The following is a 19,026-nucleotide window of genomic DNA, read 5'->3' on the forward strand; positions in this document are numbered from 1 at the left end:
ACTATATAGTAAAAATGAGTATGTATATTTTGTTCTTAGTATCCTTAAATTCTTTTAAGAAATAGAGTATAAACAGGAAACCTTACAAAAATCAATTTCCATTGAGTTACATTACATTAGTATTTCTACAATATTTTTATTTGTAAATCAAAGTTATTTCTTCAAATCCTGCATTACAGAAACAACTCATGTCATTTTAAACTGGTAGGGAAAAGAGATGAGCGTGATCGGATTTTCTATTTGCATTTCCCAAGGAAGAAGAAGTTTCAATTATATAACCACATGCTGTGCAACTGAACACTGGCACTACGGTCAGGCATGACATTTTCTAATTCCTTCAGAGCTTCCAGAAATGCAGCATGATTCCATTAATATAAAAGGTGATGAATGACTTTTCCTTTAACAAATTAATATGCTCCTACCACATGCCAGGCACTGTTCTAGGCTCTGGAGTTATATCTGTAAATAAGACAGATGAAGATCCCGGTTCTCACAGAGCTTAAATTTTGGTAGGGGGAAACAGATGGTTGAATGAATGCATGCATGACTTAATTAAAGAGAAAATAAAAAGAAATTTTAAATAAATTTAATAAATAAAAAGCATTTCACTTTTTAATATAATATAAATAAAAAGTACATATAAAAAATGACTAGGAAATTAGGATAGGAGAACTGGCAGGGGAATGGGGTAGAAGACAGGAGTCTTAAAATATTTAAATATGATGGCATGGAACTTCTGACAGTCCAATGATTAAGACTCTGAGCTTCTACTGCAGGCAGTGTGGGTTTGATCCCTGGTTGGGGAACTAAAATCCTGCATGCCACATGGCATGGCCAAAAAAATTTTTTTAATTAAAAATAAAATAGGGGCCCGCAGGCTCCCCGCCCCTCCCGCAACGCTCAACCCCGGGATCCCCGCCGGCTTGCCTACCCGCCATGGCCGACAAGGAAGCAGCCTTTGATGACGCAGTAGAGGAACGTGTGATCAACGAAGAATACAAAATATGGAAAAAGAACACCCCTTTTCTTTACGATTTGGTGATGACCCATGCTCTGGAGTGGCCTAGCCTAACTGCACAGTGGCTTCCAGATGTAACCAGACCAGAAGGGAAAGATTTCAGTATTCATCGACTTGTCCTGGGGACACACACATCAGATGAGCAAAACCACCTTGTGATAGCCAGCGTGCAGCTCCCTAACGATGACGCTCAGTTTGATGCTTCACACTACGACAGTGAAAAAGGAGAATTTGGAGGTTTTGGCTCGGTTAGTGGAAAAATTGAAATAGAAATCAAGATCAACCATGAAGGAGAGGTAAACAGGGCACGCTATATGCCCCAGAACCCTTGCATCATTGCAACCGAGACTCCATCCAGTGATGTTCTTGTTTTTGACTATACAAAACATCCTTCTAAACCAGACCCTTCTGGAGAGTGCAACCCAGACTTGCGTCTCCGTGGACATCAGAAGGAAGGCTATGGGCTTTCTTGGAACCCAAATCTCAGTGGGCACTTACTGAGTGCTTCAGATGACCACACCGTCTGCCTGTGGGACATAAGTGCTGTTCCAAAGGAAGGGAAAGTTGTGGATGCGAAGACCATCTTCACAGGGCACACGGCAGTAGTGGAGGATGTCTCCTGGCATCTGCTCCATGAGTCCCTCTTTGGGTCGGTTGCTGATGATCAGAAACTCATGATCTGGGATACTCGTTCAAACAATACTTCCAAACCAAGCCACTCAGTTGATGCTCACACTGCTGAAGTGAACTGCCTTTCTTTCAATCCTTATAGTGAGTTCATTCTTGCCACAGGATCAGCTGACAAGACTGTTGCCCTGTGGGATCTGAGAAATCTGAAACTTAAGTTGCATTCCTTTGAATCACATAAGGATGAAATATTCCAGGTTCAGTGGTCGCCTCACAATGAGACTATTTTGGCTTCCAGTGGTACTGATCGTAGACTGAATGTCTGGGATTTAAGTAAAATTGAGAGAACAATCCCCAGAAGATGCAGAAGATGGGCCACCAGAGTTGTTGTTTATTCATGGTGGTCACACTGCCAAGATATCTGATTTCTCCTGGAATCCCAACGAACCTTGGGTGATTTGTTCTGTATCAGAAGACAATATCATGCAAGTGTGGCAAATGGCTGAGAACATTTATAATGATGAAGACCCTGAAGGAAGCGTGGATCCAGAAGGACAAGGATCTTAGATCATGTCTGCACTTGTGATTTTTAGACTCCCCTTTTCTTCCTCTCAACTCTGAGATTGATTTAACACTGGTTTTGAGACACAGACTTTGTTTGGTTATCTCTCTATAATAAGTTCTATCAACAATGTTATTAGTCCAAACAGAAGGTGTTTTCTAAATATTAACTGGGGGCTTCTTGATTCAGCAAAGCCACAGACTTATATTTAAATTTTCTTTAGGAATTTTCTAGTAACAGAGGTCTAAAAGTAGCCACAAAAAGGGGAATATTATGTGTGGTTATTTTTCTTCTTATGCTATATCCCCAAGTTTTTCAGACTCATTTAAGTAAAGGCTAGAGTGAGTAAGAAATAGAGCTAAGTGAGGTAGGTGTCTGAGCCATGAAGTATAAATACTACAAGATGTTGTTTTTATTCAGGAAATAGGGGAGATTCAAGTCATACAAATTCCTACACGCTGAACTTTCCAGGATGCACATTTCCTTACATAGACCAGTCTCCTCTCAGTTTCTTCAGTTAAGTCAAAACAATGTGTTCCTCCTTCCCCATATATTTTTGCGTGTTAGTGTGTTTCTTGAGCTGTTTTCATATTATTTCTTTCCTTTCTGTGAAATGGTTTTTTGAAAAAACTTGGGACCACCAAGTTGTAAAGGTGTATGTTTTTACCTGACAGTTATGCCACAGGTAGACTGTCCAGTTAAGTTGAGAAGAGTGAACCAATAGCTTGTATTTGTTTTTAAAATTCAATTAATCCTGGATAAGAGTTGCTTTTTTTTTTTAAGGAGTTAGTCCTTGACCACTAGTTTGATACCATCTGTATTTTGGGTGACCTGTTTCACCAGCAGGCCTGTTACTCTCCTTGACTAACTGTGTTAAGTGCTTATAATGGAATAAATTGCTTTTCTACATAAAAAAAAATAAAAAATAAAATAAAAATAAAATAGGATGGCCTAGGTAGGCCTCATTAGGAAGATGATATTGATATTTATAACTTCTCCTTAAAGAAATTTGTTTAATAATTTCATGTTATTTCTGGGCCTGTTAATGTTGAATGACTCTCTTTCTCCTGAAGTCATATGTTTCCATTTCTTTGTAACCGTGATAATTTTTTTTATTAGATTGCAGATGTGAATTTTACATTTTTGAGTGCTAAATTTTGTTCTAGTCCTTTAAAGAGTATTGGAATTTGTTCTGGAGCATATTTAAGTTACTTGGAATCATTCTGATCCTTTTCAGGCTTTTTTAAGCTCTAAGAGAAGGTTCAGAGTGGACTTCCCAGGTGGCTCCCTGGTAAAGAATCCACCTGCCACGCACTGCAGGAAACATGGGTTCTGTCCCTGGGTTGGGAAGATCCTCTGGAGGAGGGCATGGCAACTCACTCCAGTTCTTGCCTGGAGAATCCTATGAACAGAGGCGCCTGGCAGGCTACAGTCCATACGGTTGCAAAGTTGTGCTGTGTTTAGTCTCTCAATCGTGTCTGACTCTTTGTGACCCCATAGATTGTAGCCTGCCAGGCTCCTCTGTCCATGGGAATTCTCTAGGCAAGAATATTGGGATAGATTGCCATGCCTTCCTCCAGGGGATCTTCCCAATCCAGGATGGAACCAGGGTTTGCACATTGCAGGTAGTTTCTTTACTGTCTGAGCCACCAGGGAAGCCCAAGAATACTGGAATAGGTAGCCTGTCCCTTCTGCAGGGGATCGTCCTGACTCAGGAATCGAACCAGGGTCTCCTGCATTGCGGGCAGATTCTTTGCCAGCTGAGCTACCAGGGAAACCCAGGGTTGCAAAGACACAACTGAGCGACTGAACACGCACATAGGCAAAGGTTCAGAGCAGTCTTTACTCTAGGGATACATTAGCACCACTACTAAGGTGAGACCCTTCGGAAGACTCTGCTCAACACCCCTTGTATTTGGACACTTTTCCCTCTAGGATTTAGAAACACAGACTCTTCTCGGTCCTGTGTGACTTTGGGAATGTTTGTCCTATGCTTTCCTCTGTCTGTAGGAGTTCCACCTTGCTTCTGTGCATGCTCTTACTCAGCCCAAGACTGGACAAGGGCCTCTCTCCAGGTCTCTGAGACTTCTTCTCTGTTCAGCTCCTTCCTCTCCAGAATTCAGCCCCACTGCTCTCACCTCTCTCTGTTCAGTGCAGTAAGATCTCCAGCCTGGCTGGGTTTCTTTCCTCCCTTACCTGTGCCCTGGAAACTGCTGTCAGGCAGGGTGTGAGTTGGGCAGTAATAAGGTCTCAGCTTTCCTTTATTTCAGAAATCTTTGAGAAATCACATTCCAGGGCTGTCTATAGTTCAATGTTTGAAAGCAATTACTTCATTTCCGCCCCCTGCATTTCTAACTGTTTGGAGCAGAAGGACAATTCCTTTAGAAGCTAATTCTTCATGAGTGGAAGCAGAAGTCCTTTAGATTTTTTCAGGTAGTACTTTGACATTATCACTCACAGATTTTTAAAAATACTTCTTAAGCTACTGAAGATTAAAACCATTTTTTATCAACATTTTGGGAACTTTTGTTTATTTATGAATTTTTACCAAGAATAGCATACAAAGCATCATGAAATACTAGAATGGGAAGGGATCTTATTTTTATTTGGACTGAAAATTGTCTGGATGAAAAATGTGAATATAATGCAATTATGTGTTTTTTTTTTTTTTTAACATGCAGTACATTTCTTCATTTACGTTCAGAGAACATCAAAATAAGCACAAAGGGGAAACATTATATCCTAAGTAAAAGTGGGGAAATGTAGCTTTGCTGTAACTGTACAAAAGTGCCATATAAAAGAAATAATATTTTGAATAGCTGATTTTTTCCTTGATAAATTCAAGGACAATCAAATCCTGCCCCAAGCGGATCAATCTTCCCTTACCTGTAGTTAAGGTAATCAGGCATTAGTACCCAGCAGTATATGTCTTAACTTGGTAATTATGTTCACATTTCAGAAACTGACTTTTTTTCTCATATGGATGTATATCTTAGATATCAGGACATAGAATTGTTTTCTTAAAACTTACATCGAAGAAGCCTTTTCAGGTTTTAGGGACTTTGTTTATTAAGCACTACAGGAGACAAGTAATTCCCTGCAACCCATTCTGACCTTTAGAATCGCACGGAGGATACAACACTATATGAGGCGAAACACCAATTTCATCACAATGCTACTCTTCTAGAGCTGAGAGAAATTGACTCTTCAGCTTATTTTTCCAAGCATAGCCTTTGAATGGCATCACTCAATGCAGGTAGTGATCTTAAAACTCATTTTAAATGGGCAGTGTTTCATGACAAATTAATATTGGTATATTACTCTTTTCAATGAGGAATAAAATATCATTGGTATGTTGCCTTTGTTGTGATTATTTATCAAGATAATTCAGTTGTCATTACACATTACATGGTTCCTCTTTATAATGATTCTAAAAATCATGGTGATTATGAGTTCTTTGGTGTTAATTTCTAATTTATGTTAGGAAATAAAAAAGCCTAAAGGGTTGATATATGAATGAAGAAGTGCATCGTATTCAAAACTGCATTATGTTCAAAAAGATGTACTAAGCCATACATAAAACTAGAGAAGTTTAAAATAATTATAAATATTATTTTACTGGCTTCTTGGGTCTGCTGTAACAAAATACCACAATCTGGTAAGCTTAAAATATTGACTGTCTCAGTTCTGAAGCCTGCTGCTGCTGCTGCTGAGTCGCTTCAGTCGTGGCCAACTCTGTGCGACCCCATAGACAGCAGCCCACCAGGCTCCCCTGTCCCTGGGATTCTCCAGGCAAGAACACTGGAGTGGGCTGCCATTTCCTTCTCTAATGCATGAACGTGAAGTGAAAGAGAAGTCGCTCAGTGGTGTCCAACTCTTAGTGACCCCATGGACTGCAGCCCAACAGGCTCCACCGTCCATGGGATTTTCCAGGCAAGAGTACTGGAGTGGGGTGCCATTGCCTTCTCTGGTTCTGAAGCCTAGAAGTCTGAAATCAAGGTGTCGGCTCCCTCTGAATCCTATAGGAGAATCCTAATTCACCTCTTCCTAGCTCCTGGAGCTTTGCCTGAATCTCTGACTTTCCTTGGCTTGTAGATGCGTCACTCTGATCCTTGGTCTTCAGACGGCATTTTCCCTGTATCTTCACATCATCTTCCCTCTGTACATGTCTGTCTCTGTGTCCACGATTCCCTTTGCCTCTTTTTATCAGGACACCAATGATACTGGATGAGTGCCTATACCAACAATCTCATTTTAGTTTGGTTACTTCTGTGAAGACCCTGTTTCCAAATAAGATCATGTTCAGAGGTATTAGGATTAGGACTCCAACATACCTTTTGCAGGGATACAGTCTAACCCATAATAACTATGAAGTCATTTAAATGTACATGCACACACACATGTAACACATTTATTGAGTTTTTTAAAACAAGAAGGAAAACAATGAATATGACTGATAAAAATAGGAAGAGCAGTAACATGATTCCTGAGTAATACCTCACTGAACATGTGGCATCTTCCTTAGTTCTAGGATGAAATCACTGTAGTGTCCCCTTTACCTTACTCGAGAAAACCGAGGCATAGGGAAGCTGAATAACTTGCTCAAAGTCACAGCTGTGAAAGGATAAAACTGGCAGTCAAATTAAGATCTATTTGAATCAAAGGCCAAAATCTGACCACAGCATTCTTAAACTTCTGCCACGAACCCTTTGGCATTCTGAAGAGCCTTTGGAACACTTTACAAGAAAAAAAATGCTTTTATATCTAAAATAAAATTCATAAAATACCAAAAAATTCTGTTGAAACAGAAATATTTTAAAAACAAAATGATAATATATTCGGCTGAACCATGTAAAACTGTCAGGTGTTTTGGGTAAGAAAAACGTGCAAATATTTACAATTTTATATAGTTCATTCTAATAGTAATATATGTGCTTCTTTATTAATGATTAAGATCAAGTGCTGCATTTAATAACTGCCATAGTTTCACAATAATAAATATAACAGTATTTTAATATATTTGCAATAACCATAACATGATAAAATATTTGTGATTTCTGTTGTTGGCAAGACCTCAGATACTGCTGGTTTTTTTCCTATTTTGGTGATAGAAGCAGTGATAAATTTTAGTTGGAAATTAGTGAAATAAAATCTGTGTACTTTTCTCATTAAAGTCCACAGCCCTTTTGTGGGCACAGAGAGAGATTTCATGGAACCCTACCAAGGAACTCTTATACTAAACCCTGGTGCCACTTACAGGCTCCTTAAGTGATTTTCTCACTATATAAAAGTTCTTGAAAATTAATTTGCTTGGCCTTAAATTTATGTTTAATATTTTAATACAAAATAAAAATTCTCTATCTTTACATCACTCCAATCAGCCATTTTGTCTCATCATTTTGCATATGCCCTATACTGAGAGTGCTTTATGGAGACAAACTCATGTTTAACTGAGTACACACGTTTAGCTCTTACTAATAAGGTTTAACATAAATTAAAAAAACTACATAAGAATTTTTAAATCCCCCAGATCTTTTATATGACGCATCCTAGTGTGTTTCTTCAAGCTCTTTACATATAATCCATGTATGCATGTATAACTCATTGTTCGACATAGTACTCTTTAATTTGCTCATCGGATGGTGGAAGGGTGATAGGGAGGGCAGAGGAAAAGGAGCTATTAACAGAGAAAGGTAACATGACAGTCAGGCGTCAAATACATGGTTGCTCATAGGAAAGGAAAAAATTTTGTTAGGGGTCCCTCAGCTCGCCTCTCCATGGCATTCCACAGTGTCCCTTTGGCCTTCTTCAAGGTCTTGACCCTCAGAGAAACCAGCCTGCACAGTTACTTCCAAGTTTGACCAAAGAGAAATGAGTATCTCTTTAAAACACAATTTCATTTCCTCTTATTAAATATGTTAGGATAAAGAACAAAATTAACCTAATAACATTGATACATTTGCAAGAACAGTCAACTGTAAAAGACAGTGATAAAACAAGCAGTTTGTAAATTTTCTTTTTACAACACTCTTGTTTAACTATTTCAAGTGTCCTTCCTCTAGGAGAAGCTTAGAGAGGATACACTTTAAATGATTATTCCTAAATAGGTTATTATTTTAAATGGACTCCTTTAAGAGTCATATGTGTGGCATTTGACTAATCCATTACATTTGCAATTACAAACCAGGGCTTTTTACGGCAGGCAAATTATTTTATATTCCACAGCTGTACTTAGGACAGAAGACTCAGGCCATGACATTCCTTTTGAAGACATTAAGGGAAGCACTATGCAATGCCCAAGGGTGATTAAGCTTTTTAAATCACTTCTGATAGAGACAGTCTCTTCTATTTCTTTGAAAAATTGTACTTTGTGTTCCACACGAACTCGCAGAACTAATATTCTTTTTGCTCCTGCTCTTAGCCCGTTTTAATGATCACTGCAGATCAGTTAAGCAATCAACATATGAACAGGTATGACACAGGTAACTTAAACAGCTTTGATAATTGTACTCTCCGCTGGGTTCACATTATACTTCTGATGCTCAGATTCAATCCACTAAAATGACAATCGACAAATCTCAAATACATTGTGTTTTAAAGCATAATGCTTAAGCCCGGCTTGATTCTAATCAGTGTTCTGTCACTTGTTAGCTGTATGACCTTGACTAAGTTATGTAATTTCCCTAAACTTTCATTTTCTCATGAGTATAATAACTATATCCTTATAGGACTAATAGGAGAAATGAATACAATGCTCTATGTAAAATGCTTAGCACTAAGCCCATAGGAAATACTCAGTAAATAACTACTAAGTCTGTCCATCCCCCACCTCAAAGCATTGGAGTAAGACTGTTCAAGCCTTACTCAAGACTGTTCAATAAGGGTGCTCAAGACCAGAGCTAGAATAAAAGAATTCCTGTAAAGTGCCAAGAATAGAAATACCTAGAGTTTGGACTCCATGATAAGATCTTTAGAGAGTCTAAGCCAGAAAAATAAAATAAAAGGGGAGATGGCAAGTTCAAAGGAGAAACATAAGACTAAAAACTAGGGGCAGTTATGAGTTTAAACCGTCTTGTTATAAAACTAGTGGGATTACAGTGTGTCTGGAGAGAGTTGAGCAGAGACAAATGCTTGGTGAAAGATAAGAAGATGCTGTAATTTGCTTCCATGGGGCATCAGAAAAGGTACATAGTCAGTCTGACTTGATCAAACACATAGGATTTGAAGTGGACAAAGTGGCAGAGTGTACCGCTATTAATTAATCTAGTCACATGCAAGTGCCTATGGAATGACTTGTATTTATTCTAATCCTAGAAACAAATAGGCCCCAAACATGGTTTTTGCCTTCAAGGATCATAGAAGAGGGAAGACATAAGAAAGAACAATTCCCAATTTTCTTGCTTAAGTGATAGAATGTGTGCTTGGTCACTTGCGGCTGACTCTTTGCGACCCCATGGGCTGTCGCCTGCTAGGCTCATCTGTCCATGGGATTTTCCAGGCAAGAAAACATGTGGGTAACCATTCCCTTCTCCAGAAGATCTTCCCAACCCAGGGATGGAACCCAGGTATCCTGAACTGCAGGTGGATTCTTAGCACCTGAGCCACCAGGGAAGCCCTGGGTGACAGAATACGTGATGATAAATAATAGTCACACAGATAACTAACCCAGGCAGACGTACAGGTTTAAGGGGAGATAATTGAATTCTGTCTGCATATGTAGAGTACGAGCTGCTTGTTCATCACTCAAGACTTGTAAATAGACGACTAAATACTCACCTGGAGCTTAGACTGGAGAACTGGTTTCCACCAGTGTAGGTATGAATGTTAGAGCCATGGGTGGTGCCTTAGTCTACTCAGACTGTGATTACAACATCACAGACAAAATGGACTAAAAACAATAAAAATTTATTTTCTCACAGTTCTAGAGCCTGAGAAGTTCAAAATTAAGGTGCTAGTAACTTCAGTTTCTGTGAAGGGCTCTCTTCCTAGCTTTCGACTATGTCCTCACATGGCTTTTCCTGGGTGTATGCAGGCCTTTTCTGGATGGAGAGTGATGTCTCTGGTGTCTGTTCCACAGGGACACCAATCTCATCAGATCAGGTCCCACCCTCCTGACCTCATTTAACCTTAATCAGAGTCCTCATCTCCAAATAAAGCCAAATAAATCATAATAAAGGACAGAAATGGTATGGACCTAACAGAAGGAGAAGATATTAAGAAGAGGTGGCAAGAATACATAGAAGAACTGTACAAAAAATATCTTCATGACCCATATAACAACGATGGTGTGATCATTCACCTAGAGCCAGACATCCTGGAATGTGAATTCAAGTGAGCTTTAGGAAGCATCACTACAAACAAAGCAGGTAGATGCAACAGAATTCCAGTTGAGCTATTTTAAAAGATGATGCTGTAAAAGTGCTGCACTCAATATGCCTGAAAATCTGGAAATAGGCCTGGAAAAGGTCAGTTTTCATTCCATTCCCAAAAAAAGACAATCCCAAAGAATGTTCAAACCACTGCACAACTGCATTCATCTCATATGCTAGCAAAGTAATGCTCAAAATTCTCCAAGCCAGGCTTTAGCAGCACGTGAACCATGAAATTCCAGATGTTCAAACTGGATTTAGAAAAGGCAGAAGAACCAGAGATCAAATTGCCAACATCCATCAGATCATCAAAAAAGCAAGAGAGTTCCAGAAAAACATCTACTTTTGCTTTATTGACTATGCCAAAGCCTTTAACTGTGTGGATCACAACAAACTGTGGAAAATTCTGAAAGAAATGGGAATACCAGACCACCTGACTTGCCCCCTGAGAAATCTGTATGCAGGTCAAGAAGCAACAGTTAGAACAGTTAGAAGCAACAGTTAGAAATCGGGACAGGAGTACATCAAGGCTGTGTATTGTCACCCTGCTTATTTAACTTATATGCAGAGTACATCATGTGAAATGCCAGGCTGGAGAAGCACAAGCTAGAATCAAGATAGCCGGGAGAAACATCAATAACCTCCGATATGCAGATGATACCACCCATATGGCAGAAAGTGAATACAAACTAAAGAGCCTCTTGATGAAAATGAAAGAGGAGAGTGAAAAAGCTGGCTTAAAACTCAACATTCAGAAAACTAAGATCATGGCATCCCGTCCCATCACTTCATGGCAGATAGATGGGGAAACAAAGGAAACAGTGACAGACTTTATTTTGGGGGGCTTCAAAATCACTGCAGTTGTTGACTGCAGCCAGGAAATTAAAAGACGCTTGATCCTTGGAAAAAAAGCTATGACCAACCTAGATAGCATATTAAAAAGCAGAGACGTTACCAACAAAGGTCTGTCTAGTCAAAGCTATTGTTTTTCCAGTAGTCATGTATGGATGTGAGAGTTGGACTATAGAGAAAGCTGAGCACTGAAGAATTGATGTATTTGAACTGTAGTGTTAGAGAAGACTCTTGAGAGTCCCTTGGACTGCAAGGAGATCCAACCAGTCCATCCTAAAGGAAATCAGTCCTGGGTGTTCATTGGAAAGACTGGTGCTGAAGCTGAAACTCCAATACTTTGGCCAACTGATTTGAAGAACTCACTCATTTGAAAAGACCCTTATGCTGGGTACGACTGAAGGCAAGAGAAGGGGACGACAGAGGATGAGACATTTGGATGATATCACCGACACAATGAACATGAGTTTGAGTGAGTTCCAGGAGTTGGTGATGGATAGGAAAGCCTGGCATGCTGCAGTCCATGGGGTCACAAAGAGTCCAACACAACTGAGCAACTGAACTGAGGCGTTAGGGCTTAAACATATGATTTTGGAGATGAGGGGACAGAAACATTTAGTCCATAACAGGATAAGATTGCCAAGAACAGTATACAGAATGAGAACTACAGCTGTCTAAGGACAAAAGTTTAGAAACTGCATTAAAGAGTAGGTGGCAGAAGGAAAACTAGGAGAGGAACTGCGAAAGGATGGTCACAGTTTTTCACATGGTCTCTTTCACAACTGTGAAAGAGAGAAAGGAGAAACCTCAAGGGAAGGTACATAACTGGTGTAAGTGAGAGGAGAGAATTTCAAGCAGTGAATAATCAACAATACCAATGTGACAGAAAAATCAAAAAGGAACAAAGAAATAAAGACTTGGATGTCCTACAATTCATTTGATACTGACTTTAAAATTTTTAGGGAAAACAAAAACTGTTTATAAAACACATTTAAATTTTTTACTGCAAGTACCTTTGAGGAGTCCCATTCCTAAAAGAAGGTGGGAATGGATATGTTACTCTAACATGGTTTATTGAATAGAAGCATATCGGTGAGAAATTTGGCATTGTTTTGGTTACTGAAATACTAATATCTGGGAATCTTTTAAAAGATTAACAGAAACATGTATCTAATTTTTCATCTTTTAGGCTTATTTCTGAAGACAGATACATTTATGATCTCATTTCATTCTCAAAATATCCTGCAATGAACAGACCACATTTATAATTTTTTTTTAATGGACTGAAGTAGATGAAGTGATTTTCCCAACATCATACAATGTTTCAAGAAAAAAAACAAAAGCAAAGTTTCACTCAGTTAATTCTATACAACTTGTACTGAATGTCTCTTGTGTACCAATAATCAGGTACTGGAGAGTTAGATGAATAAAATGAAGCTGCTCCGCTCTCCACCCACCATTACCCCATGCCCTTCCTTTGCTTAGCTTCCATCTCTCTGGAATGTTCCATCTCTTCTCATCTTAGTTTCAGCAGTGCTGGGAAAGCTGTGACACCCACAGTAGCACCAACAATAACTGTTTCCCTGAAATAGCAACACGCAGGGCCTGTGTTGTGTTGGGGAAGGTTATAACTCTCAGTGGCAGATTCTTTGTACCTGTTCCTATGACCAGGGGACACTTTTAAGATTCTCCTTCATTTCACTCCTGAGGCTCTTGACCCATGACTCAGTCCCTCCCCCTTATCTGAGCTGCTTCTGAAATTAGAGCATTCATGATATATTGATAACAGTTAGGACCTGGTAGCCATGGTTCCTGATTCATTGTTCAGCATCTCTTGTGGAGGGCAGAAGGATGAACGAGGTGGTCTTTGGGTATCATCTATAGTGGTAGTCCTCAAACTGGGTTGCTGGATGAGCAGCATCAGCTATTGAATTAATTCTCTGAGAGTGCAACCCATGGATCTGTGTTTTAACAAGCCCTCAAGAGACACTGATGCATACTAAACTTTAAGAATCACTAGTACACAGCTAGAATTCTTTCCTATACTATTTAGAGAGAAGTAGTGTTATGAATGTTCCCAGCAAAAATAGAATCCATCCATCAATGTAATGATAAACTCAAGCACATTTTTATTCACATTATTACCACTCTATCTTTATTTGCTCTCACCTTCATCCACAGCTGCCTTTAAAATCTCTAATTTAATGTCAAAGCACGCTCTCAGGGCTGGTTAGTGTCATGTGTGTAAATACATACTTCATGTTAATGACAATGAAAGCTGAACTATGTGCCATTTTGTTCCTTTTAATTCACCCTCAACTTATTGCTGTTTCCAGAAATATTAGGTATATTTATTGTCTCTTCATGGTTAGAGTTTGAAAGAAAATTGCCCAAAATATTTATATTTATGATCTAGGTAACACAGTAGTAAAGATTATTTGGAGTTCAAAATGGCAGTTTTGTTTATATTTTAAGAATTTTACATTATACATTTTAAGGAGAAATTTATGTTACTGTGTGTGCTTAGTCACTCAGTTGTGTCTGACCCCATGGACTGTAACCCGCCAGGCTCCTCTGCCCATGAGGATTCTCCAGGCAAGAATACTGGAGTGGGTTGCCATGCCCTCCTCCCAGGGATCTTCTAAACCCAAGGATCAAACCCAGGTCTCCTGCATTGAAGGCAAATTCTTTACTGTCTGAGCTACCAGGGAAGCCCATGTTATTAAATGCCTCTTACTATATTTTGTTTCCTTCTGAGAGCAGAAATTATTGGTAAATGTATAGAAAGCCTCGATTTGTGATTTTTGGTTGATTTTAAATGGTTATTTGCCAAGAATTTTATTTTTCCAAAATGTAGCAAGTATATCACAGAAAACATTGTTGACTAGAGTCCTAAAACATTTATTAATAAAACAGAGAAGAAAAAACTGGTAGGATTTTAAACTTACATCTTCAGCAAGTATTAAAAATGTTGTCTCTGTGGTCCAATCCTGCTTGTCAGAAACTGTGGCATAGCAAATAAATACTATTTTCTCCAACTCATCATTCTTTACCCCTGTACAAGGCTACATGTGTATTCACAGGTTGAGTTCTAATTTTGGAGTTTCTTCATGTTTGTAAAGATACATATGATGGTTTTCTGAATTAGGTTTGCAAAGACATTTGTAACCTGTGTTTCATGGTGTAGTCACTTTAATTGCAAAAGTTGCTTAATTTTTTCTGGGGAGAGCTGACTTCACTGACTACAATCTATACTAAGTTGCATTTCCAGGACTCCATTAAGGTATTTTTAAATCCTTTGGTAGAAAACTTAGCTTACTTAAAATTTTGGATGATATATGTGAAGGAAATTTTGGAGTTGTCTGTCTGTGAATAGAGGGACTTTGTGGAATTTTTAGGAATCTGTGCAAGCTGGAGGACAGAGGAATTACAGTAAAGGAAGAACCTGCTGGATATCACTGATATGGAACAGAGGAGGCGGCGTGATTGCCTAGAACCCATTTCCTTATCCAGCAGCCAGCCTTCGTGAGGGGGCAGGCAGTGGAAGAAAGGAGGTTTAAAGTAGAGGACAAGGGGTTTAAAGGAGAAACAGCAGATATTTCGGGGTATATCCTTCTTTGATCCTTCTGTAGCTTTCCTGCGTTGACTATTTCCCAGTTCTAGCACTCTGGTCAAGCCCAGTATCTGACGGATCGTTACACACAACACCATTCTGGACCATATCTGAACAAAATGTTAGAATACCTGGTGCACCTACTTATAATGCTGATTGGAATAAAATGATCTGACTTGATATTTTCACATGAGAAAAGATCCAGGTAAAGAATTTTGTATGTAAAGAAATGAAAACCAACCAACTAACTGTTAAATACATAAATCCTACAGTTTCCAGAAATGTTTGGAACTCTAAATACCACTCTATAGGCATATAGAAAGCTTAGATATATAGATAGATAGATATCTATACAGATACAGATATCACATCTTTATCCATTCATCTATCAATGGACACTAAAGTTGCTTTATATCTTGGCTATTGTAAAAATGAATGCTGAAGTAACACAGGGATGCATGTATCTTTATGAATTAGTGTTTTTGTTTTCTTCAGGGAAATACCCAGAAGTGCAATTGCTGGGTCATATGACATTTCTGTTTTTAATTTTTTGAAGAACTTCCAGTACTGTTTTCCATAGTGACTGTACCAAATTACAGTCCCACAAATGGTGCACAGGGTTCTCTTTTCTTCACATCCTCTCCTATACTTATTATTTGCTATCTTTTTGATGATAGACATCCTGACAGGTATAAGGTGTTATCTCATTTCGGTTTTAACATACATCTTGCTGATAGTGATGCTGACTATGATGCCCTCATCACATACATTGTTTGCAAATATATTCTCCCATCTAATAATCTGTCTTTTCATTTTGTTTATAGTTTATCTTGCTGTGCAAAAGCTTTTGGTTTGATATGGTTTCATTTGTTTATAATTGTTTTTGTTCCAGAAAGATATTTAAAATATATTGCCAAGACTAATGTCAATGAGCATATTGCATGTGTTTTCTTCCAGTTTTTTCTGTGGGCGTGGGTGTTACATTTAAGTCTTTAAATCAATTTTGTGTTCATTTTATCATGTAAGAAAGTCCAGTTTGATTCTTTTACATGTAGCTGCCCAATTTTCCCAATACCATTTATCAAAGAAACTTGTATATTCTTGCCTTCTTTGTCATGTTAGTTGATCATGTAAGCATGGATTTATTTCTGTGCCCTTTATATTGTACCAGTTGATTTATGTGGCTGTTTTTGAGATAGCACCACGTTAGTTTCATTACTGTAGCTTTTTATCAGGGAATATTATACTTCCAGATTTTCTTTCTCAAAGTTGTTGCAGTTATTCAGGGTCTTTGTGATTCCATGCAAATTTTAGATTTTTGTTGTAGTTGTTGTTCTAGTTCCATGAAAAGTACCACTGGAATTTTGATAGGAATTGTATTGAATCTGTAGAATGCCTTGGTAGTGTGGTCATTTTAACAATACTAATTCTTCCAGCGCATAGACATGTATGCATTTACATTTGTTTGTGTGGTCTTCAATTTCTTTCATCCTTATCCCGTAGTTTTCAATGTACAAGTCTCTCATCTCTTTGGTAAGATTTATTCCTTGGTATTTTATTCTTTTGATGCAATTTTAAATGGGTTTCTTAACTTCACTCTTTAATAGTTCGTTATAAGTGTATAGAAACACAAAGATTTCTGTGTGTTTATTTTGTATCCTGCAATTTTACTGAATTCCTTTATTCTAATAGTTTTTTGATAACATCTTTAGAATTTTCTGCATATTGCATCATGTCATCTGAAAACAATGACAGTCTTACATCTTCCTTTCCAATTTAGACTCTTTTTATTTCTTTTTCTTGTCTGATTGCTGTCCATAGGACTCTCGATACTATATTGAATAAAAGTGATGAGAGTTGATATCCTTGCCTTGTTCCTGATCTTAGAGGGAATGCTTTCAGCTTTTCAGCATTGAGTATAATCTTGGGTGTGTGTTTGTCATCAGTTCAGTTCAGTTCAGTCTCTCAGTCGTGTCCAACTCTTTGTGACCCCATGAATCAGAGCACGCCAGGCCTCCTTGTCCATCACCAACTCCCAGAATTCACCCAAACTCATGTGCATCGAGTCGGTGATGCCATCCAGCCATCTCATCCTCTGTCATCCCCTTCTCCTCCTGCCCCCAATCCCTCCCAGCATCAGGGTCTTTTCCAACGAGTCACCTCTTCGCATGAGGTGGCCAAAGTACTGAGTTTCAGCTTTAGCATCAGTCCTTCCAGTGAACACCCAGGACTGATCTCCTTTAGGATGGACTGGTTGGACCTCCTTGCAATCCAAATGTGTTTCCTCTATACATTCTTTGTTGAGAGATTTTATCATAAATGGATGTTGAATTTTATCAACAGCTTTTCCTGTGTCTATTGAGATTGGTCATATGATTTTTATCCTTCAATTTGTTTATACAGTGTTTTCACATTGATTGATTTGCAGATATTAAACCCCCTTTTTGTTCTTGAGATAAATCTCAGTTGGTTGTGGTATATGATTCTTTTAATGCTTTGTTGAACACAGTTTGCTTATATTTTATTGACGATTGTTGCATCTATGTTCATCAGTGATATTGGCTTGTAATTTTCTTTTTTGTGATACTTTTGTCTGTTTCTGATATCAGGGTAATTCTGGCCTAATAGAATTAGTTCAGAAGTATTCCTTTTTCTTCAATTTTTTGAACAGTTTGAGAAAGATATGTGTTCAGTTCAGTTCAGTTGCTCAGTCGTGTCCGACTCTTTGTGACCCCATGAATCGCAGCACACCAGGCCTTCCTGTCCATCACCAACTCCTGGAGTTCACCCAGATTCACGTCCATCGAGTCAGTGATGCCATCCAGCAATCTCATCCTCTGTCGTCCCCTTCTCCTCCTGCCCCCAATCCCTCCCAGCATCAGAGTCTTTTCCAATGAGTCAACTCTTCGCATCAGGTGGCCAAAGTACTGGAGTTTCGGCTTTAGCATCATTCCTTCCAAAGAAATCCCAGGGCTGATCTCCTTCAGAATGGACTGGTTGGATCTCCTTGCAGTCCAAGGGACTCTCAAGAGTCTTCTCCAACACCACAGTTCAAAACCATCAATTCTTCAGTGCTCAGCCTTCTTCACAGTCCAACTCTCACATCCATACGTGACCACAGGAAAAACCATAGCCTTGACTAGACGGACCTTTGTTGGCAAAGTGATGTCTCTGCTTTTGAATATGCTATCTAGGTTGGTCATAACTTTCCTTCCAAACTTGCCTTTAAACATTTGGTAAACACAGCTGAGCAATGAAGAATTGATGCTTTTGAACTGTGGTGTTGGAGAAGACTCTTGAGAGTCCCTTAGACTGCAAGGAGATCAAACCAGTCAATCCTAAAGGAAATCAGTCCTGACTATTCATTGGAAAGACTAATTTTGAAGCTGAAGCTCCAATACTTTGGCCACCTGATGCGAAGAACTGACTCATTGGAAAAGACCCTCATGCTGGGAAATATTGAAGGCAGGAGGAGAAGGGGACATCAGAGAATGAGATGGTTGGATTGCATCATTGACTCGATGTACATGAGTTTGAGCAAGCTCTGGGAGTTGGTGACAGACAGGGAAGCCTGGCATGCTGCAGTCTATGGGGTTGCAGAGTCGGACACGGCTGAGCAACTGAACTGAACTGAAAATTCAAACAGGTGTAAAGCTGTCTGGTCCTGAACTTATGTTTAGTGGGAGATTTTTATTACTGATTCAGTTTTGCTACAGGTAATTAGTTTTTTTTTTTTTTTAATTATTTTCTATTTGTTCCTGGTTTAGTTGTAGATTATATATTTCAAGGAATTTATCCTTTTCTTCTAGATTATCCATTTTATTGGCACATAGTTTTCATAGTAATCTTTTACGATCCTTTGTATTTCTGTGGTGTTGGTTGTAACTTCTTTTTCATTTCTGATTTTATTTATTTAGACTCTCTCTCTTCTTTCTTTGTGAGTCTGGCTAATGATCAATCATTCATATTCATCTTTTCAAAGAACTCA

The 19,026-nt window shown here is 38.7% G+C and overlaps 1 pseudogene; it reads left to right on the forward strand.

The window, feature by feature from the left end:
• The first annotated feature begins 853 nt into the window (after positions 1-853).
• On the forward strand, positions 854-2,295 carry LOC138988477 (histone-binding protein RBBP4 pseudogene; annotated as a pseudogene).
• Positions 2,296-19,026: the final 16,731 nt, after the last annotated feature.

Source organism: Bos mutus, chromosome 7, assembly GCF_027580195.1.
Source record: "Bos mutus isolate GX-2022 chromosome 7, NWIPB_WYAK_1.1, whole genome shotgun sequence".
In the NCBI taxonomy this organism is placed as follows: domain Eukaryota; kingdom Metazoa; phylum Chordata; class Mammalia; order Artiodactyla; family Bovidae; genus Bos; species Bos mutus.